General features: G+C 45.4%; 1 protein-coding gene across 1 annotated transcript in view; it reads right to left on the reverse strand.

Moving 5' to 3' along the window:
* PLXNB1 (plexin B1) overlaps nt 1-23,428 on the reverse strand; it is a 288,895-nt gene that overhangs the window by 150,698 nt on the left and 114,769 nt on the right. Inside the window, exon 2 of the mRNA XM_075916670.1 lies at nt 15,604-15,670. The gene's annotated coding sequence lies outside the window, so the exon portion shown is untranslated. The remainder of the gene's footprint in view (nt 1-15,603; nt 15,671-23,428) is intronic.

Raw genomic sequence — 23,428 nt, forward strand, 5'->3', positions numbered from 1 at the left:
GCTGAAACTGATCAGCGGCTGACTACAGGAAACCCGAGGCAGAGTTGCTCTGCCCCAGGCTTCCTGGAATCAGCTGCTGATCAGTTTCAGCAGCAGCTGACTTGGGGACGCCTGGGTTTCTTAAGCTGAATCTGTATGTAAGTCAGAACTGGCGTCCAGATTCAGCCGCGGTTGAAACTGATCAGTTTCAGCAGCGGCTGACGCCAGTTCCGACTTACATACAGATTCAACTTTAGAACAAACCTACAGTCCCTATCTTGTACGTAACCTGGGGACTGCCTGTATTTCTTTCCCCTTTTTTCCCTACTTATCCCCCCTCCCCCCAACACGATTTATTTAGAAACTGGACCTTTAGGATCTCCATTCATCTAATTATTTTTTAAGTTTTTCTCTTTAGAGAGAACAGGCTCCTGTGCACTTGAGTGAAAACTAGAGAATCTGAGGCATATCAGGTATCCAGAAGAAACCCAGACTCCTGCTGCATCAATCCCTGAAGGAGGCTGGATGAAATGGAAAATTCAAAGCTCTTTTATTTGTACAGTGGTAGTACCTATTGGCCAGGGCCCCTCTGTGATAGGTACTGTACAAACATAGCGAAGACAATCCTGGCCCAATATTCCTACCGTCCAAATCTTTCCACCTCAATGCCTCAAAGAAGCATCTTATCCCACATAAATTTGAAAACGAGAGAGAAAAAGTGAAGGGCTTTCAAGAGATGAGTGTGGTGTAAGGAGACTAAGCAAGAGGAAGCAGCAGTGAGTTCTAGGGATGTGACCATGCAGTTGAGTACACTGTTAACCAATGAGCCTGGGCCCATTAATCAATGAGGGTTACACACAACCCTCCCCCCTCCCCGTGTCAGAGACAGCAGGTGTGGGGAGATGGGAGATGGTGCATAAGGGAAGCTGTCTAGCTCCCCACCCCACTGCCTCCCTGCTGCCAGTTAAAAAGCCAGTCCCCCCCCCCCCCACACACACACACACTATGCTATCATAGAGGCAGCAGCGTGAGGGGTCGGGGTAGGAGGTGGGAGCCAGTGCTCACAGGGAGTTGACTTAAAAGCTGTCTCCTGCCAAGCCAGCTGGCTCCCAACTCCCTCCCCTCCTCCCAGTGCAAACATGTATCCTCTGAAAACTTCAGTGGATACCCGTTTACATAAATAAAAACGTTTTAACATCCGTAGCAAATTCCACTGATGACTGACAATAATAAGGGTAGCAAAACCAACATGTTCCAGCGAGAAGGGCGCCAACTTAAATCAGTCTGTCAGGACACAAACGTAACACAGAGGGAGGTCAGCTAGTCTTACAAAGAGCCACTGCTGTCCCCTTCATTTAACTGCCTCCTGATGGCCCTCTAACTCCTGAATCCATTATTTAATTCATTGACAAGTCACTGCTCATTTCTGTGGACAGAAGGGATCAACTGTTTGACGGGTACGGATACAAGGCATTGGAACAGCAATTGCGCGTTGACTGGGGTTAGGAGGTAGAGGTGAAGGGATTGGAGAGGGCAGGCAGGCTAGTGGAGGAATTCAAGTGCAAAAGCAAACAAACCACATCACCGTTTTTCCTATTCCCGGAGTCTTTTTATACTGTACCTTCTACTCGGGGCCGGGACTACAACTTCCTCTCTGCTTGGAAACTGGCAAGTGCATTATAAGGAATACCATAATATAAATAAATAATTCTTATAAAGAAAGCACAAGACTGTCGGCTACACAACAATATTATACACTGACAAAAAAGTAAGCAGCAATCAATTGTCATGATGGGGTGAGATTTCAAGTGGGTCTGACAGGCATCCAATACCATTAAATATTGTAATTAAATGTTTGCATTGCCAAGGGGAAAATACACTGGTCGAATTCATGGATGAGGCAAAGTTGGAGAAATCAGAGACTTAGGACTGAATTTAAACAATATATGACCTGGACAGATACACTGGAAAAATAAACTCAAGTGTCTAGCACCCGGTTTAACAGAGACACGTAGAAAGCGGGTCAGTTTCTGAACAACATAATGAGTGGGGTAACGAATGAGGTCAGAATATCACAGAAGGATCAGAGGAAAAACTGAAGGAAACTCCGAGTCAATATGGGGCAAAACTGAAGAAGGCATTTACGATTTATTGACTGAACACTAAGGGATAAATAAGACACCATCCTAGCACCAAAGAGCTAACTATTTTAAGATAAGACATCACAAGGGAATGGGAAACATAGCAGTGAGAAAGAAAGGGACAATATTTGTATCTGCATCCATATCCATAATTGCAAAAATGAGCTGTGGATATGTACATCCATATCTGCAGATTTTCACGGCTCTCATTCAGTCTAACAATGGACACACTAGAATCACAGAACACTAGAACTGGAAGGGAGCTCAAGAGGTCATTTAGTCCTGTCCCCTGCCCGCATGGCAGGACAAAGCACCATCTAGATCATCCCTGAAAGGTGTGTCTCTAACCTGCTCTTAAATAACTCTAGAGATTCCACAACCTCCCTAGACAATTTATTCCAGTGTTTTAATCACCCTGACAGGAAGTTTTCCTAATGTCCAAAATGTCCTTTGCTGCAATTTAAGCCCACTGCTTCTTATCCTATTATCAGAGGCCAAGAAGAAGAATTTTCTCCCTCCACTTTGTAACATCCTATTAGGTACTTGAAAACTGCTTTCCATATCCCCTCTTATAGACGGGTAAGTCTAATGTCAATACCGGGCAAATTAATTGAAACTGTATTAAAGAAAAAAATTGTCAGACACATAAATGAACATAATTTGTAAGGGAAAAGTCAACATGGTTTCTGTAAAGGGAAATTATGCCTCACCAATCTACTAGAGGTCTTTGAGGGGGCCAACAAACATATGGACAAGGGGGATCCAGTGGATATCATGTACATAGATTTCTAGAATGCTTTTGACAAGGTCCCTCACCAAAGGCTCTTAAGTAAAGTAAGTGGTCATGGGATAAGAGGGAAGGTCCTTTCGTGGATTGATAACTGGTTAAAAGACAAAAAACAAAGGGTAGGAATAAATGGTAAATTTTCAGAGTGGAGAGAGGAAACTAGTGATGTCCCCCCAGGGACCGTCCTGGGAGCAATCCTGTGCAACCTATTTATAAATCATCTGGAGAAAAGGGTAAGAAGTGAGGCAGCAAAATTTGCAGATGATACTAAACTGCTCAAGACAGCTAAGACCAAAGCAGTCTGAAGAGCTCCAAAAAGATCTCCCCAAACTAAGTGATTGGGCAACAAAATGGCAAATGAAATTTAATGTTGATAAATGTAAAGTAATACATATTATTTTTTCCAATCTGAATTATATGTACAATTTGATGGGGACTAATTTAACTATAAGTATTCAAGAGAGAGATCTTGGAGTCTATTGTGGATAGTTCTGTGAAAAACACCCACTCAATGTGCAGTGGCAGTCAAAAGAGCAAACAGAAGTTTGGGAATCTTTTTAAAAAAGGGACAGAAAATAAGACAGAGAATATCTTATTGCCTCTATATAAAACCATGGCACACCCACATTTTGAATACTGCGTACAGATGTAGTCGCTTCATCTCAAAAAAGATGTGTTAGCATTGGAAAAGGTTCAGAAAAGGGCAACAAAAATTATTAGGGGTCCCATATGAGCAGAGATTAAAAAGACTAGGACTTTTCAGTTTAGAAAAGAAGAGACTAAGAGAAGATAAGATAGAGATCTATAAAATGATGGCTGGTGTGGAAAAAGTCAATATGAAAAAAAAAAAAAAAAAGTATTTGTTCCCATAACGTAAGAATTAAGGGTCATCAAATGAAATTAATAGGTAGCAGGTTTAAAACAAAAAGAAGTTTTTCTTCACTCAGCACAGTCAACCTGTGGAACTCCTTGCCAGAGGCATTTGTGAAGACCATGGCTATGTCTACACTGGCCACTTATTCCGGAAAATCAGCTGCTTTTCCGGAATACCTTGCCAGCTGTCTACACTGGCCCCTTGAATTTCTGGAAAAGCACTAACAAGCTACTATAAAATCATCAGTGCTTTTCCGGAAAAATTATGCTGCTCCCGTTCGGGCAAAAGTCCTTTTCCGGAAAACTGTTCCGGAAAAGGGCCAGTGTAGACAGCACAGATTTCTTTTCTGCAAAAAAGCCCCAATTGCGAAAATGACAATCGGGTCTTTTTCGCGGAAAAGCGCGTCTACATTGGCACGGACGCTTTTCCGGAAAAAGTGCTTTTCCAGAAAAGCATCCTGCCAATGTAGACGTGCTTTTTCCGGAAATACTTATGACGGAAAACTGTTCTGTTTTAAGCATTTCCGGAAAAGGGTGCCAGTGTAGACGTAGCCCAAGACTTTAACAGGGTTCAAGAAAGAACTAGATACATTCATGGAGGGTAGGTCCATGAATGGCTATTAGCCAGGATGGGTAGGAATGGTGTTCCTAGCCTCAGTCAGAGGCTGGGAATGGGTAGGGAGAGGGATTGCTTGAAGAATCCCTGTTCTGTTCACTCCCTCAGGGACATCTGGCTTTGGCCACTGTCGGCAGATAAGCTACTGGGCTAGATGGACCTTTGGTTTGACCTAGGGTGGCCAGTCTTATGTTCTACGTTCTTATGATCTTTCGGTAGATAATCACCTAGGTATGGGAAGATAATAATTCCCATTTTTCACAAGTGTGCTGCCGCCGCCACCACTAGGACTTTGGAAAAGACATGTGGGGCTGTTGAGAGTCCAAATGGCAGCACTCTGTATTAAGGATGTAAAAGATTATTCGGCATTTGCTTATCGGATAGTATTTTGACTAGTCGACATTCCCCCCCCCCCCCCACCCTTTGCTGCCTCTAGAAGGTTCCGCATGGCAGTTCCCGGGAACCCAGGATATGAAATAGAGGCAGCAAAAAGGGGGGGGGGTACTTTGAAACCCCAAAGCTGCTTTTCAAAAGTTGCTTTTCAACTATGTGGTGGCTGCCCCTTTAAAATGCCATCTGTGCACCTTTCAAAGGGGCAGCTGTGGAGCTTGGGGTCAGCTGGGGACTGATCCTGGGTTCCAGGGAAATGCCACAGGAAGCCTGGGGTTAGCTGGCAGGAGATAAGGATGACAGGCGAGTAGATGGAGGAGAGCCAGGTATTTGTTCATCCCAGTTACATCAGTGTCGTCTTCTTCCTCCATGATAGACTGGTTAAGTGACTAGCTGGTTGGTGCCTGAGACCTGGGCTCTGGTGAAGGTTGTGGCAGCTGTTGTAGTAGTTGCGCCCGGTATGAGGCCTATGGGTCCCAATAATGCCAGTTGGGAGGAATTGGTGTGGCAACCACTGGGGGGAGTTGCCACTGAGAGGTTCTTTCCCTGGGGGAAGAGTATCTCAGAGTGTGTACCTCCAGAGGCTCACGGTCTTCATTGCTGGACAGTGGCAGAGCAGATCCCACTGGAGTAGAGGAGAGACTAAAATGGGAAGTGTTTGGAGTGCCATTGGGGTCTCTGGCACCGAGGAAAGAAGAAGTTACTCACCTTGGTGCAGTAACAATGGTTCTTCAAGATGTGTGTCTTTGTGGGTGCTCCACTGTAGGTGTTGGGCCCTGTCCCAACACCACAGCTCAAAGATTTTCGGTAGCCGTAGTCAGCCAGAACGCACGTGCGCAATGTGCATCTCATGCCGTTTGTGCCTTTGGCCTCCTGCACACGATCTGGCTCCCGCCAGTTTCCCTCACCTGTTCAAGAGTCTGAACGAGAAATATACAAACCAGGATTATGGAGTGGGGAGGAGGAAAGGTAGTGGAGCACCCATAGGGACACACATCTCGAAGAATCATCGTTACTGCACTTTTTCTTCTTCGAGTAGTATCCCTATGGGTGCTCCACTGTAGGTGTCCTAAGAGCAGCACTTGCAACTCACTCAAGGTGGAGTCCAGAATCATGGTTTGTGTGGCACTGAGAGCGCTGCCAAAGCCAGTGAGGAGTTCGCTGCCAGTCGCTGAACAACTGCATAATGTTTCGTAAAAGTCATGTTAGATGGCCACGTGGCCGCCCAACAAATGTCCTGCAGAACAACTCCCTTCAAAAAGGCTGTGAAGGCAGCCATAGTGCTTGTGGTGTACACTCTCAGACATGACGGGAGAGGGATATTGCGGAGAGAATGGGAAATGGTGATGCAGGAGGCTATCACTTTGGCGATATGTGGGGAAGAAAGTGCGACACCTTTGGATTGGTCAGCTATAGAAACTAAGAGTTTTACGCCTGTTTTCGATCCTATGGAAAAGGCCAATGCCCGATGAACATCTAGAGTGTGCACAAATGCCTCTCATGGTGTGGTATGTGGCTTTGGGTGGAAAGTGCGAAGTATGATGGGCTCGTTGATATGGAACATAGAGCATACTTTCAGAATAAAGGCTGGATGAGGCTGACGAATCACCCTTTCCTTACAGAAAACTGTGTACGGTGGTGCTGCCAGCTCGCTCACTGAGTGCTGAAGTTATGGCGAGGAGAATTTTGAGTGTCAACATTCAGAGAGATGTAGTAGCTAAGGGATCGAAGGGGGGTTGTGTAAGCATGTCTAGAACTAGGTCCAGATTCCAGGATGGAGGTGGAGGTCTACAAGGTGGGCTAAGGTTCATCAGACCTCTTAAGAATCCTGTTATAGTTGGATATGCAAAGAAAAGTTCCATCCACACAGTGGTGGAAGGCAGGAATGGCCACCAGTTGCACCCTCAGGGAAGCAATCACAAGGCCCATTTGCTTCAGAGAGAAGATGTAATCAAGGATCTGGTGAATGGGAGCATCCTCAGGGACGATCCCCTTCGCAGAGTGCCACAATGTGAACCGTCTCCACTTAGATTGGTAAGTGGTTCAAGTGGTCTCTCTCCTGCTGTGCATCAGGACCTGCTTCACTTGGTCTCAGCAGAGATCCTCAGACAGGTTGAACATGTTAGGAGTGAGGCAGTGAGGTGAAGAGTGCGCAGTTATAGGTACAAAAGGCGACTTTGGTCCTGGTATAACAAGTCCAGGAGATCGGAGAGGGTATATGGTGGGCGAAGAAACATTCTGTGAAGAAACGGGAACCATGTCGGTCATGCCCAAGCAGGGGCTATGAGACTTAATGTGGCCCCATCTGATTTGATCTTGTCCAGAATCCTGGGTAAGAGTATGGTAGGGGGACATGCATATAGAAGGGGCCCACCCCAGTGGAGAAGGAAGGCATTCCCTACAGACCCCCTGTCGATGCCCGCCCTGAAGCAGTAATGTCAACATTTCGCGTTCCAATGTGTGGCGAACAGAACTATTTGAGGGAGGCCCCAACGACAGAATAAGCAGTGGAATACGTCTAATCTGATTTGCCATTTGTGGTCAGGCACAAAACGTCTGGCTCAGGGAATCCGCGATTACATTGTTCAGGCCAGGTAAGTATGATGCAGTTAACATGATCTTGTTGCAAATACACCAGTTCCAGAGACAGACCTCCTCTGCACAAAGCAATCATGAGCGTGCCCCACTTTGACAGTTTACATAATACATTGAGGCAATGTTGTTGGTGAGTATGCTCATAGTCGTTCCACAAATATATTTTTGGAAATGCCTGCAGGCATTGAAAACCACCCTGAGCTCAAGGAGATATATGTGGAGGGAAGCCTCTGTTGTTGACCACCTGCCTTGCACAGACATACCATTCATTTGGGCTCCCCAGCCAATAAGGGATGCATCTGTAGTGATTTGTGCCGAAGGCTGGGATCACTGAAAGGGGACTGCTGCCAAGAGGTTGTGTGGATCTGTCCACCAGTGAAGGGATGTGCGAATCTTGGTAGGAGACACCATCTTGGTAACTAGATGTCTTGTGAGAGTGTACACCGACACCAGCCAATGCTGTAGGCAACGGAAATGCAGTCTGACTCGATAGACTACATAGGTCATAGCCGCCATACGGCCCATTGATGGTAGGCAGGTAAGAACTGTAACTGTCAGTCTGGTAGTGAGTGTGGAAATGAGATCCTGGATCACTTGGAATCTGAGTTGGCAAATACGCACATGCTACTGCAGAATCGAGTCACATCCCTATAAATTCAAGGCGCTGAGTTAGGACAGATAAAGATTTTTGCTCATTGACTATTAGTCATAGCAAATCGAAAGTCTGTCTGGCTATCGTTACCACGTGGAACACCCTTTTATCAAGCAGTCATCGAAGTAAGGGAAGATTATAACTCCCTCTCATCCTAAGTAAGCTGCTACGACAGCCAGGGTCTTTGAGAATACCCTGGCTTTTGATGAAAGGCCGAAAGGCAGGACCCGGCACTGGAAATGTTCCCTGTCTATTGTAAAGTGAAGAAATTGCCTGTGTGCTGGATGGATAGTAATGTCAAAGTAAGCATCCTGAAGGTCGAGGGTTGCAAACCAGTCTTTGTTGTCTAGAGCCAGAATTATCAAAGCATCACTATTTGCCAATTTATGTTCCAGGGGTCAAGTATGGTTCTTCAGTGTGAGGAAATAACGAGAATAGAACCCTTTTCCCCTGAACTCGTCCGGTACCCACTCTACTGCCCCAATAGACTAGGTGGTAGACCGCTTGTTTGAGTAGAGTCTTGTGAGAGGGTCCCTGAAGAGGGACGGGGTGGGTGGAGTGGTTGGAGGTAGAGACAGGAATGGTGTCATAAAACCGGACAACACAATCTCCAGGACCTAGTGATCGAAGGCGATGGTGGTCCACTGCTGATAAAACGGCCTCAGGCGATGATAGAAAGTGCCTGAGAGTTGTTGCTGCAGGGTGACAACAGGTTGAGACTAGGAGCCCTTGACAAAAGAGTTGAACCTGCTGCTTGTTGACAGGTTGGCCTGAGACACGGATCGAACCCACGTTGATGTTGCTGTGGTCTGCTGAAATAATAACACCTTTAGTATAGATAGTGCTTAGCTACCCCCAGAGTTCTGAGGGTGGTACGGGACTCTTATGTGTGAAAAGACTCATGTGTTTTATGTGCAAAAAGCTTCTGTTTGTCAAAGGGGAGGTCCCAAGAACGCCTGGGTCTTCGGTGCCATCTTGGGTCTCGGTGCTGTCGGTGCCGTGTCTGACATCTTCTTTGGCTTTGCAGCTGGAGCCGGCCTTTACCATGAGGAGGTGGTGCCGGATGTGCCAGGCTTCTCCCCCGCACTCACTCCGCAGGCAAGAAACGCACCAGTGAGACCCTTTTGTTTTTAAGTGGAGCTGTTCCAGAAGAGGACGCCTTGTGTTTCTGGGACGATGAAGGATCCGAAGTCGAAGGGGACGAGGCATCTGAGGTTTGTAGTGCCTTGTCAAACAAAATCACGTGTAGGCACATTTCTCTATCGCGCCTTGCTCTGGCCGTTAGTTTTGAGCAATGGGCACACTTTTGAGGCACATGAGCCTCGCCCAGGCATCAAATACATGAGGAATGGCCGTCAGAGGGTGGCACTGCCTCACAGCAGAGGTCACTTTTTTTTTAACCAGGAGATCCCAGCATTGTTAGAAGTTGTCTTGTCTCCATTTGATGCTGATTCTCTCTCTCTCTCTTTTTTTTTTTTTAAACGGCTTAAGGACAGAAAAAGAACCGAAGGGTTTCTGTTTAGTTTTTTAACTGAAAACCACAATTAGAACTACTACTAACCACTAACAACAACTACAGCTAATAACTACTAACTAATATATACAAATTTTTCATTTTCTGACTAGGTAATGAAGGGACGAGGAGAGCTCCGTCTGTGACCTGTGAGCGGTTGAAAGGAACTGGCAGGAGCCGGATCGCACACATTAGGCAAAAGGTGCGAGACACGCATTGCACATGCGTGATCCGGCCGAATGCAGGCTACCAAAAATCTCTGAGCTGCCACACCGGGACGGAGCCCAACACCTAATGTGGAGCACCCACGGGGACACTACTCGAAGAAGAACCATCAGGTCTGTGCTAGTGGTAAATGCTTGTGGTGGCAGCGTAGTGGGTAGGGCCACTTGTACCATGGCTACTTGCAGTAATGCAGGTTGAGCTGTTGGTGCCGAGTGCTTGGCATGTGCCAACTCTGCTGGATGTTTTGGCTGACCCAATGGTGCTGTGGGTGGTGGCATGGTCGTGCTCGGTGCTGATGCTGCGCATGGACAAGTCCATACTGGGGTTGGTGCCAATCGTGTTTTGGTTGGTGCCCTTATGGACAGCTTTTGCTTTGCCTAGGCTGGTGCCTTACAAAAGGACTGTGACTTCTCTTTGGAGTCTCAGCCCATCAGAGCCAGACTAGCTCAGTGCCTTTAGTGCAACCAGTTCTGGGGCAGATTTTTTCTTCAGAGAGCATTTCCTCAAGGGGGAAAATCAGCCCCTGAAGAGAAATTGGACCTTTTATGGGCACCTGAGTCCTGTCAGAGTCCTTGGGGCTTGACCTTATGGCATCCGCTCTCCCAGAGACCGCCACAGGGTCCATATAGTGTGCTCCGAGTCAGAAGCGGGTCCAACTATCTTCTCCAAGAGCAAGATTTTCAATTGCAGCTCCCCTGGCCTTTCTAGTCCCTCAATGTGAATTTCTTGCAGTGGGGATACTGAGAGGTGGAGTGCCCCGCACCCAAGCAGTGGAGAGAGTGTCCATCAGACACAGAAATGGACAGCTCAAAGGTTATACACCTTTTAAAAGCAGGCGAAGCAGGCATGTCCAAAAAATGGTTTCAGCAATGCAGGAAAGGGAAATTACTCATCTTGTGCAGTCATGACAATTCTTCAAGATGTGTCCGTCCGTCCGTCCCCCCGAGTGCTCCACTATTGGTGTTGTGTCGTACCGGCACCACGGATTGGAATTTTTCATAGCAGTAGCTGGCTGGTCTGCACATACTGTAGGCACCTCATGGAGTTTGCAGCTTGCACGCAGCCCAACCCTCCTCAGTTCCTTTTCTACACCCAACTAACTCAGCACTCCTAAGTAGATGAGAGGAGGGTGGGTAGCGATGCACCCACATCTCTAAGAACTGTCATTACTGCACAAGGTGACTAACTTCTCTTTCTTCAAGTGATGTTCCCTTGGGTGCTCCAATGTGGGTAACAACAAAGCAGTGATCGAATAGTTAGGTGGGCTTCAGAATCACCGACTGACAGTGGAAGTAAGACTGCCATGGCTACTGAAAAGTCAGCCGATGGTTGTGGAGTGATGTCACGGTGTCGCACAAAGGTGCGTTCAGATGACCCGGTGACCGCCTGGCAAATGTCCTTGAGTGAGACATCATGAAGAAACGCCATAGGCATGGACATAGCTCAAATAAAATGCACTTTAGCTGGAGCTGGGAGTGTGTGGCTTCATAGGGAGTAGAAGTGAATAATGGAAGAGGATATTGGCTTGGAAATAAGCTGGACAGAGATGGACATAACCTTGGAATGGTCTGCAATGGAGGCAAACAGGTGCTGCCATTTACAAGAGACCCTGGTCCTATCAATGTAAAAGTCAAGGGCCCTCCAAATGTCCAAAGTGAAGGACGACCTCAAGGCAGGAGGCATGCAGTTTCAGGTAAAAGGCTGGTAGCACAATAGTCTCGTTGAGGTGGAACAATGTGTATACCTTCAGAAGAAAGGCGGGGTCAGGCCATAGAGTAACTCTGTCCTCAGCAACAACTGTGTAAGGTGGGTCTACTGTAAGAGTCCCAATCTCACTGACCCTGCGAGCAGAGGGAATCGCAACTAAGAATACTACTTTCATGGAGAGAAGGAGGGAATAGATTGACAATGGTTCCAAGGGAGGTCAAATGAGTTCAAGACTAAGTTCAAATCTCATACTGGCGGTGGATGCCTGTAGGGAGAATATAACTTGTGAAGACCCTTGAGGAAGCTCTTGGTAGCAGAGTGTGCAAACATAGAGAATCCATCCACCGGCAGATCGAAGGCAGCGATTGCAGCAAGATGGACCCTGAGGGATGAGATGGATAAGCCGGTGCAGCTGCAGATACTGGTGGCAAAATTAATGCAGACATGTTGCACCACCCTGAGTTGCAGCAAATTGATATAAAGTCTGGACTCCTATTGGGACCACCTGATCTGAGCTAAGTGGTGTTGCAAGTGAGTGCCCCATCCCAAAAGAAAGACATCGGTTGTAATCTGGATAGAAGGCTGCCAATGCTGAAAGAGACCCAGCAAGAAAGCTGTTGGAGGTGATCCACCAGCGTAGAGAAGCGAGGACATAGCGTGGAAGGGTGACCATTTTGTGTAACTGATGTTTGAAAGGAATGAAAACCAAGGACAGCCAGTGTTGGAACATGTACCCCATGAGCAGTAGGCAGGTGAGAACTATCACAGTAGGACTCGCCAACTCTATGGCAATCACGTCCTGTGTGGCCTCCAATCAGTGATGTGGTAAAGAGTCCAGGCAAAAATCAGAGAAATCATTTGAGAGAGGGATGAACGGTGACGTGAAAATGTGTCCTGAAGGCTGAGCGCTGCGAACCAGCTCCCTTTCTCCAGTGCCAGGATAATCGCTACAAGAGTGACCATTTTGAAATGTCATTTGCACAGGAATTTGTATAATCTGCGTAGATCTAGGATAGGCCTCCACCCTCACATTCTTTTCTTTGGAACCTCCCTTCGCGAAGTTGAAGGCTGCTATCAAATCCCCCCCTCACTCTTTGCTTCTGCAGACTAAAACCCAAATCCCTCAGTCTCTCCTCGTAGGTCATGTGCTCCAGCCCCCTCATCATTTTGATCGCCCTCTGCTGGACCCTCTCCAATATGTCCACATCCTTTCTATAGTGGGGGGCCCAGAACTGGACACAGTATTCTAGATGTGGCCTCACCAGATCTGAATAAAGGGGAACAATCCCTTCTCTAGTCCTAATGGCAATGCTCCTCCGAATGCAGCCTAATATGCCATTAGCCTTCTTGGCTACAAGGGCCCCCTGTTGACTCATATCCAGCTTCTCATCCACTGTAACCCCCAGGTCCTTTTCTGCTGAACTTCTACTTAGCCAGTCAGTCCCCAGCCTGTACCAATGCTTGGGATTCTTCCATCCCAAGTGCAGGTCTCTACACCTGTCCTTGTTGAACCTCATCTAATTCCTTTTGGCCCAATCCTCTAATCTGTCCAGGTCACTCTGGACCCTAGTCCTGCCCTCCAGTGTATCTACCTCTCGCCCTAGCTTAGTGTCATCTGCAAACTTGCTGAGGGTATAATCCATCCCCTCATCCAGGTCATTAATAAAGAAAAAACGGCCCTAGAACTGATCCTCGGGGCACTCCATTAGAAAGCGACCGCCAACCTGACATCGAGCCATTCATCACTATCCATTGGGCCTGACAATCTAGCCAGTTTTCTATCCATCTTACAGTCCATTTATCCAATCCATACTTCTTTAACTTGCTGAAAAGAATATTGTGGGAGACCGTATCAAAAACTTTGCTCAAGTCAAGGTATATCACATCCACTGACTTTCCCATGTCCACAGAGCCAGTTACCTCATCAAAGAAGCTAATCAAAGTGGTCGGGCATGACTTGCCCTTCATGAATCCATGTTGACTATTCCTGATCACTTTCCCTTCTTCCAAGTGCTTCAAAATGGATTCCTTGAGGATCCCCTCCGTGGTTTTTCTGGGGACTGAGGTAAGGCTGACTGGTCTGTAGTTCCCTGGACTGTCCTTCTTCCCTTTTTTAAGGATGGACACTAAATTTGCCTTTTTCCAATCATCTGGGATCTCTCCCAAACTCCACGAGTTTTCAAAGATAATGGCCAAAGGCTCATCAGTGACATTTGCTAACTTCCTCAGCACCCTCGGATGCAGTAAATCTAGACCCATGGATTTGTGTATGTCTAGATTTTCTAAATAGTTATTTTTCTAGTTAACTTTGGTAATTAGTACTCTCAAATACAGAGCTGAAAGCAATGCTAAGTTACACGTTTAGGAAAGAACTTCCCCTAAGCACATGCTGGCAGGAAATAAGGGCATTTTCCTCTTCCATTGGAGCACTGGCCACAAATTTCCTGATATTATAAGAAATATCCATCTCATCCTATCAGGGGGATGCTGGACACTGACAGGTTTCTGTCCCCTCTGTACTCCTTTATTTCTGTACTGCATATGACTATACATACAGAAAAGAGGCCCTTAGGTAACTCAATAACCTAGTATTATTATTTAGTCTCCCTTTAAAACACCATCTTTATCATTTTGGTTTAATTTCCAACCTGCTCTCTCTTGGTTTCATTTGCACTGCTGAATGGCATAATGTAAAGCTGAGCAAAACCTGCCCCCTTGATCTTTGTGATATGTCATCTCAAATACATTTTCCTACCACTTGATCTTTATCATCCAAGAATTTACTCATTGTTACTGTGGAGATGGAACAAGACATAACATACTTTACCCCTGAAAGAGTAGCACATGCTCTGGCTATGATCTCTGAATTTATTTTAGTGGTATTCTCACCATAACCACCAGGCGTATCGTAAATAGTCTTCCTCCAGCCTCCTGATATATGGCTCCTTCATGCACATTCTGCTCTGATACAATACCCCTTTCTCTGTGGTGCAAGTCTCTGAATCTCACTCGGTGAGCTCCCTATGTCCTTCCTTAGCAGAAAGGAAGTGTAATAGAGGATAATTAGGGGTCTGCTAGGTGCAGCGCCCACAAGAAAGGCTAGGGACAGGAAGGGAGTAAAATAAGATCCAATTTGTGATCCTTGCAAAATCATTCAGCTGGCCTTCACAGCTGTAATAGCCACAATTGGTATCCAGACTTTTCACACTCACCTACCCCAAATTGTTTTGCTCTGCTAGCTGGAAGGAAGCTGCTCTCACACGGTGGGGAGGTGGAGATTTCCTTCTGAACAGAAGAGTGAAATGCCTCAGCAAAACATCACTTTTCCCAAGAGGTATTAACACCACAGAGCTCAGCAAGCACAAAGCAGCTCACTCCCCACACCACATGGCAATGGAGTACAAGCAGCAAACATCATACAAGCTGTGTCCTAAGATGGGTGAGGCTTCCTGAAGCTGCATATTTGGCAGCACTATCTGGCCAAACCCTGGCATAAATCACAGGAAGGAAGGTAGGAATTTGTCTGATATTTGCTGGCTTGAACCCTGTAAACCACACTTTTTGTAGGTGAAAACCATTCACTTGTGTGGCAATTTCTAATTTTAAAAGTCACTTTTTACATTCCAACACATCAGGAAACAAACTTCCAAGTCTCAAGTTCAGAGATTTCTTCTACCAAGGAAGACACAGATTAGGTCTGGGTATCAATTTAGCTTATAAATCATATCCCAAATCCTAGAAAGAGAGGAAGTGGTGGCGTGGAAGAAATGCCAGTGAAGAGATGGAAAGAAGAAAAAGAGGCAAAAGAAAGCAGGAAAGGGGAAAGCGCACTGAACAAAGTGAAGTGTTAGTGAATGTTTCTATTTATGAAAAGTACATACACAAATGCATTTGGGAAAAACCAATTGCCCAGCTACACAGAAACTCAGCTTCAACCATGAGGCCTGCTGGCCTTGGCTAAACAGACACTACAGAGGAGCTGACAGGCCTGATGGCCTTTGCATTCATCTCATTAAGAATCAGAAACATGAAGAGAAACTGATAGCCAATCTCCTAGAACCTGAGTTGTAGCATTAGCCTATATCGAGAGTGGCATAGTATGGAATCCCAATGCCTTCCACTTACCATTTGGACTCTGAGCGGTGTTGAGACACCTTCATTTCTCTTATTGATTCTCTTATTGTACCTCAAGCTGGAAAAAACAGAAAACATAATATTTCAATACTAGTTTTCAGTAAGCGAAACCTTCTCTGCTCCTGGGTCCTGCTCTTTCCACTAGAGAAGACAAGGTTGGGCCAGCTGCACAAAGTCCAGCAAGTCCAAGGAAACAATGGAGTCTATTTCTTTCTAGGACAACATTTGGGCAAGCCTTCCAATTTACCTGAACAACCAAGCATACAGAAGTCATCCCCAACTGGATCCTCAAGAAAGAGGAGTCTTGTGGCATAGTAACTGTGCACTCTTTCTTCTAATGAGCAGGATAAAATGTTTTGTTCTCATTAGGAAAAGTACATGTACATTCTTGATTGGTGAGTAATGTCTCTGCCTCTGGGAGATTAGCTCAGAGTTGTGCAACCTGGAATGCATTCAGTTCAATCTATTCTAGCTCTCCTGAACAGCTATTCCCCAAGGATTCCAGGTCAGATCCACAGTCTCACTCTCTCTCAACACATACCCCATGCTTATGAAATAGCTTAAGGAAAAAGCACAATAAGGTGAGAACACTGAAAAGCACTTACATTCAAAACTGAAACATGCACAATTGAGTTCCAACCTCTTCAACTAAGTGATATGCACCTACACTCACTATACAAAAGCAAGCATATAAAGCATGAACACAAAATGTTAGTCAGAAGGGAGTTAAAGTAATAACAAATGGGGGGGGGGTAAAAAAGGAAAGCTAGAACTCTGCTTAAAATAAATTTATCAAGGACTTACAGATGTGAAAAAAAATGAATTATTTTATACACCAATGCTAGGAGCCTGGGCAGCAAACAAAAATTCAATTTGCTCATTTATGAGCATAAATTTGATTTACAATAACATATTACTGAAACATGGTGGGATGATTCACACAGTAGAGTGGCCCTCTATATAAAAAATAGCAACACCTGTTTTGTGTCGATGATAACTCAAAAGAAAATTACCCTAACAGCTTATAAACCAATGACTAGCAGGTTGAACACATAATGAGATACTAGTTGATAAACACTATAGACAATTTCCAACTCACAACCAACTGACAGAAATTCTTTATTAGAGCTTATCCTAACAGATAAAGTGGAACTGATCACAGAACTGAAAATTAATAGTAGCTTAATTACAAGCCATTATGACTTGATCACATTTCTAATGTGCAAGAAGAATAAGAGACAGACCAGTAATACGCTTGCCGTGCACTTGGTGATTTAGTAGGACCAGTTTCAAAGCTCAAAACAATTATGAGCCAAATCAGCTAGGAGGAAGCCTTTAATGAGAAAAAAATGTCAATCATAATTGAGAACCCGATACCCAAAAAGCCACAATCCCACAACTGAAAAAGAGGCTGTGCGTGTAGCTTAAAATAACCTGGTTTTGAGGCAAAATGAAGACAGCTGTAAAAAATAATTACAGGCAGTCCCCGGGTTACATGGATCCGACTTACATCGGATCCCTACTTACAAACAGGGTGAGGCAACCCCCCCACTAGCTGCGCCCCCTCCCCCAGCAGACTGCCAAGACGCGCCGCAGTCCCGCCGCCCGCGTCCTCTGCGGCTTTTCTCAGCAGACACCTCAGCTTGAGAATAAAGGACTGAGGGAAGTGAGGTGTGGGAGAATAAAACTGAGCTCTGGAGAAATGTTTGGCTAGAGTTTCCCCTACAATATGTACCAGTTCTGACTTACATACAAATTCAACTTAAGAACAAACCTACAGTCCCTATCTTGTACGTAACCCGGGGACTGCCTGTATATATAAACACAACTGGAAAAAGTTGACAGTAATGAATTTAAATCAGAAGTTAGGAACTGCAGAAAATTGATAATGGAAGCAAAAGGACACAAGGAAAGCTGATGGCTTGCAAAACTGATACTTACCCCGATCAAGATTATAGAGTATCTGATACAGAATTTGATTAATAGTCTACTAAAGTGGGGGTAATTAATCCAAATCAATAGGGATTTATGGAAAATAGATGGTCAAACTCATCTGATATCTTAATGAGATTACAAATTTGGTTGATAAAAAATAGTTCTAACAGTATATTAGACTTCTCTAAGGCATTTGACTTGGTGAAGCACAACAGTTTGAATAATAAACTAATATGACAAAATTAGCACGGCAAACATTAAATGAATTAAAAACTGGCTGACAGTTCTCAAAATGTTAACTATAAACAGACAATCATCACTAAGTAGATGTGTTTCCATTGGGGTCCTGCTGGGATTGGTTCTTGGCCTTACACTATAATATTTGTATTAATGACCCAGGAAAAAACAACAGCACAAAATCATCAATTGATGAAGTTTTCGGAGGACACAAAATTGGGGGGAGTGAGAAATAATGAAGATCAGTTAGTTATTCAGGGAGATCTGGATCACTTGAGCCAAGTTTACCAAGTAAACAATGTGTATTTTAATAAGGCTAAACGTAGTATTCTTGCAAGCAAGTTACAAAAGTATGGATTGGATAAATGGACTGTAAGGTGGATAGAAAGCTGGCTAGGTCATCAGGCTCAATGGGCACTGATCAACAATCTTTGATTGGCAGTTGGTATCAAACTGAGTACTCCAAGGGTTGGCTCTGGGGCCGATTTTGTTCACCTCATTAGATCATTAATAAAGATGTTGATGGATTGCACCCTCAGCAAGTTCACTGAAGACACTAAACTAGAGGGAGAGGTAATTACAGTGGAGGGTAGGAACAGGGTCCAGAATGGCTTGGAAAAATTGGAAGATTGGGACAAATATCCGATGAGGTTCAACAAGGACAAGTGTAGAGTCCTGCACTTGGGACAGAAGAATCCCAAACATTGTTACAGGCTGGGGACAGACTGGCTAAGTAGCAGTTCTACAGAAAATGACCTGGGGATTAGAGTAGATGAGAAGCTGGATATGAGTCAGATAGTGTGCCCTTGTAGCCAAGGTGGCTAATGGCATATTACGGTCCATTAGTAGGAGTACTACCAGCAGATCTAGAGAAGTGATTATTCACCTTTATTCAGCACTGTTGAGGCCACACCTGGGCTGCGTCTAGACTGGCAAGTTTTTCCGCAAAAGCAGTTGCTTTTGCGGAAAAGCTTGCCAGCTGTCTACACTGGCCGCTTGAATTTCCGCAAGAACACTGATGATCTCATGTAAGATTGTCAGTGTTCTTGCAGAAATGCTATGCTGCTCCCGTTCGGGCAAAAGCCCTCTTGCGCAAATGCTTTTGCGCAAGGGGGCCAGTGTAGACAACGCAGTATTGTTTTGTGCAAAAAAGCCCCGATGGCGAAAATGGCGATCAGGGCTTTCTTGCACAAAACCATGTCTAGGTTGGCATGGACGCTTTTCCGCTAAAAGTGCTTTTGCGGAAAAGCATCCGTACCAATCTAGACGCTCTTTTCCACAAATGCTTTTAACGGAAAAACTTTTCCATTAAAAGCATTTGCGGAAAATCATGCCAATCTAGATGTAGCCCTGAAGTACTATGTCCATTTCTGGGGCCCCCCACTACAGAAAGGATGTGGGCGCACTGGAGAGGGTACAGAGGAAGGCAACAAAAATGCTGAGGGGGCTGGAGCGCATGACCTAAGAAAGGCTGAGGGAATTGGGCTTGTTTAGTCTGCAGAAGAGAAGAATGAGGGGGGATTCGATAGCAGCCTTTAACTGCCTGAAGGGAGGTTCCAAAGAGGCTGGAGAGAGGCTGTTCTCAGTAGTGATGGAAAGCAGAACAAGGAGCAATGGTCTCAAGTTGCAGTGTGGGAAGTCTAGATTGGATAGTATGAAAAACTATTTTCCTTCTCACACATCCAGCACTTCAGGAGTTAAGGTTGGCTCACCCATTCTCCTGGCCTGTATGATGTTGGTAAAACTAAGACTCTTCTTTGCAGTCTGATAAAGCATGTGAAAACTGAAGGCTTCACACGTTCCTCCTTTCACTGCTTGGCCAGCAGCCCACATGTTTTTACTCCCTGGCATCCAAGGCAAATGAAGAGAATGTCAGGAATTAAAGCCAAACTATTAGTTAGTTGCACTGAACTTCCCCATCCTCCACACCCTCCTCTTAGGGAGCTTGGATTCCTTCTTCCAGCAAGGGGACAATGCCTGCATGGCTGCGGTGCTCCCTTCAACAAGAGAAGCCACCCTCTCCCATACTCAGCAAAGGCACTTGAGTTTGGAAGGCTGCTATCACAGTAGTGCTCAGAGCAACTCTTATTAAGGCTAGAGGTCAGGGATTTGTGCTTAGCAGTAACATAGGAACTCATCCTTGGAACAGCTCACTGCAAGTACTGATAATAGGATGGGTATTAGCAATTCATATAAATTGCAAGGAAGGTTGGGCTCTATTCTTGCTCCTGCCTCCAATTTGGAGGCAACAGCATTTGGAAGTGATATTTATTACTGTATGTCATACACCTACAATACCCATCCCAGACCCACAGCAATTTCCTCCTAGTCCTCTGCTAAAACGCCACCCAATCATTCAATATTTAACATTAGATTTACCCAACATTGCTCAGGTCCTTAACTCAATTTTTGTTTTTTGGAAAATAAAATGAAAATGTAAATGCTTTGTTTAAGTCATTACTCTGGGGTGGGGCTGGGCTTCACTATTCAAGCTGCCCCAGGGAGAGAGGACTACCCCAGCCCTCTCTCACAGCAGCTTGGGGACAAGTGAGAAGCGCCTCCCTGTGGCCGCTGCAGCTTCAGTGAGGAACAGCCAGAAGGGGATCACTCCCTCCTGATCTCGAGAAGCACTCTGTGGAGGAGAGGAATGGGTCAAAATTCATACATAAGGATTGCCAATGAAGGAGGAATGTGTCAGCAGTGGAGTCCAGGCTGTGGTTCTGTAGGAGCAGAACTTCTGACACTTCCTGTTATGCGGTTCATTACTGAACAGACCTATGAGGGGAGAGCCCCACCTTTGGAAAACTAATGCCATCACATCTGGGCCAACTGAGCACTTGTGACTGCTGAAGGACCAGCTGAGGCAGTCTGCCAATTTGCTGTACACACAGGGAGAATGCCTGAAGGAGTACTGAATATTCTACTCTGAAGTCCCAGCGTTATAGGGCTTTTTGACCCAGGGGAGAAGAGTGTACTCCCCATTTGTGGATACAGAACATGGTTATTGTGTTGTGCATCATAATTGACCGTGACACCTGCTAGGTGAGCCCTGAAAGTCTGACGCAAATCTCACTGCCCTGAGCTCCCTGATATTGATGTGAAGAGGTAGGTCCTCTTGTGATGACAGGCCATGGGTCTTGGGTGCTCCACCCCAAATCGGAAGTGTCGGTCACTAGAGATATGGGAGGCTGAGGGCGGATGAATGGGACCTTTGTACATACCTCTTAAAGGTCAAGCCACCACAGTATCAAGTCTAGTGCTGATTCTGGAAGAGTCACTACTCTGTCCAATTTGTCTCAGATTGGTCGATACACCAGTGCTGACTAGGGGTGTGTCTAGACTACAGAGTTTTGTCGACAAAAGTGAACTTTTGTCGACAAAACTATACCTGCGTCTACACTACCGCTGAGTTCTGTCGACATAACGTCGACAGAACTCAGCAGTTTTGTCGACGCTGGTAAACCTCATTTTACGAGGCATAACGCCTTCTGTCGACAGAAGGTGTTATTGCATGTAAACTGTCCTTGCGTCTACACTGCCATGTCGACAAAGCAGCTTGCTTTGTCGACAGAACTGAATGTAGTGTAGACGCTCTTTGTCGACAGAAGCTTTGTCGACAATATCTGTAGTCTAGACGTACCCTATTCCAGCGGGCAGAGTCTCAGTCTGAGATGCTGCAGTATATAGCTGCACGCTGCTGTGGAACCTAGGAGCTTGAGACAGTAACTTGCTGTTGTGGTGGGAAACTGTCTGAGACCTCAAATATTACTTGAGGGGGTTTGGAACGATGACTCAAGTAGGAATGCTCTGGCCTGAGTCAAATCCAGAACTGCCCCTACAAATTCTAACCTCTGGAGACAGGGTGGACTTCTCTTCGTCCATTAGGATGGCCAGATTGTTAAACGTGTCTCTGATAAATATGAGTTGAGCTTGCACCTGTTCCTCGGAATGGCCTTTGAGCACCCAGCCATCAAGATAAGGGAATACTGCACTTGGTTTCTACGGTACCTGCTGATGGGCATCAGAATCCAGAATGTTTCCCAGTGCTGAGGAGACAATCACTGCTGCCAATCCCTGGTAAGTCAACAGTGCTGGTCCCAGCCTGTGGAATGGAGGAGGCAGTGCCAATGCAGACAGTGTCACAACTGAAATCATAGTCACCAATGTCAAGAGGAATATGGTGACTGGTGTTGTATAGGTAATGATGGAGCCAGGGCCAGTCCAGTTATTGAATGTGTCGGCATATGCGTAGTGGCCAGAAGATGGGAAGCAGTCGACGGCAGAACAAAAATGGCCAACACCAGCAAGGATGACACCAAACAAAGCCCCTAGTACCCACCTTGTGCTTGATGGAATGCACAGGGGGTTTCAAAGGGCTACTGTGGCACATTCTGTCACTGGGAAGACCACTGCATCAGGGGTGACTATAAGAACATAAGAATGGTTATACTAGGTCAGACCAAAGGTCCATCCAGCCCAGCATCCTGTCTGCTGACAGTGGCCAATGACAGCTGCCCCAGAGGGAGTGAACTGAACAGGTAATGATCCAGCGATCTCTCCTGACATCTATCTCCACTCTCTGACAAAGGCTAGGGACACTATTCCTTACCCAGCCTGGCTAACAGCCATTAAGGGACTTAGCCCCCATGAATTTATCTAGTTCTCTTTTAAACCCTGTTATAGTCCTAGCCTTCACAACCTCCTTAGGCAAGGAGTTCCACAAGCTGACTGTGCACTGTGTGGAGAAGAACTTCCTTTTATTTGTTTTAAACACGCTGCCTATTAATTTTATATGGTAGCTCCTAGTTCTTATATTATGGGAACAAGTAAATAACTTTTCCTTATTCACTTTCTCCACACCACTGATGATTGTATAAACCTCTATTATATCTCCACTTAATCTCCTCTTTTCCAAGCTGAAAAGTCCTAGTTTCTTTAATCTCTCCTCACAGGGGACCCATTCCAAACCCCTAATCATTTTAGTTGCCCTTCTATGTACATTTTCTAATGCTAGTATATCTTTTTTGAGATGAGACCATATCTGTATGCAGTATTCAAACTGTGATTTATTTAAGGGCAATAAGATATTCTCCATCTTATTCTCTATCCCTTTTTTAATGATTCCTAACATCCTTTGACTGCCGCTGAACACTGGGTGGACGTCTTCAGAGAACTATCCACAACGACTCCAAGATCTCTTACCTGATTAGGTGTAGCTAAATTAATCCCCCTCCCCATTATATTATATGTATAGTTGAGGTTATTTTTTCCCATATGCATTACCTTGCATTTCATAGAATCACAGAACACTAGGACTGGAAGGGACCTCAAGAGGTCATCGAGTCCAGTCCCCTGTCCTCATGGCAGGACCCAGCACTGACTAGACCATCCCTGATAGACATTTATCTAACCTACTCTTAAATATCCCCAGAGATGGGGATTCCACAACCTCCCTGGGCAATTTATTCCAGTATTTGACTACCCTGACAGTTAGGAACTTTTTCCTCATGTCCAACCTAAACCTCCCTTGCTGCAGTTTAAGCCCATTGCTTCTTGTTCTATCCCCAGAGGTCAAGATAAACAAGTTTTTTCCCTCCTCTTTATGACACCCTTTTAGATACCTGAAAACTGCTATCCACATTAG

This window comes from Pelodiscus sinensis, unplaced genomic scaffold (genome assembly GCF_049634645.1).
Source record: "Pelodiscus sinensis isolate JC-2024 unplaced genomic scaffold, ASM4963464v1 ctg69, whole genome shotgun sequence".
Taxonomy (NCBI): Eukaryota; Metazoa; Chordata; order Testudines; family Trionychidae; genus Pelodiscus; species Pelodiscus sinensis.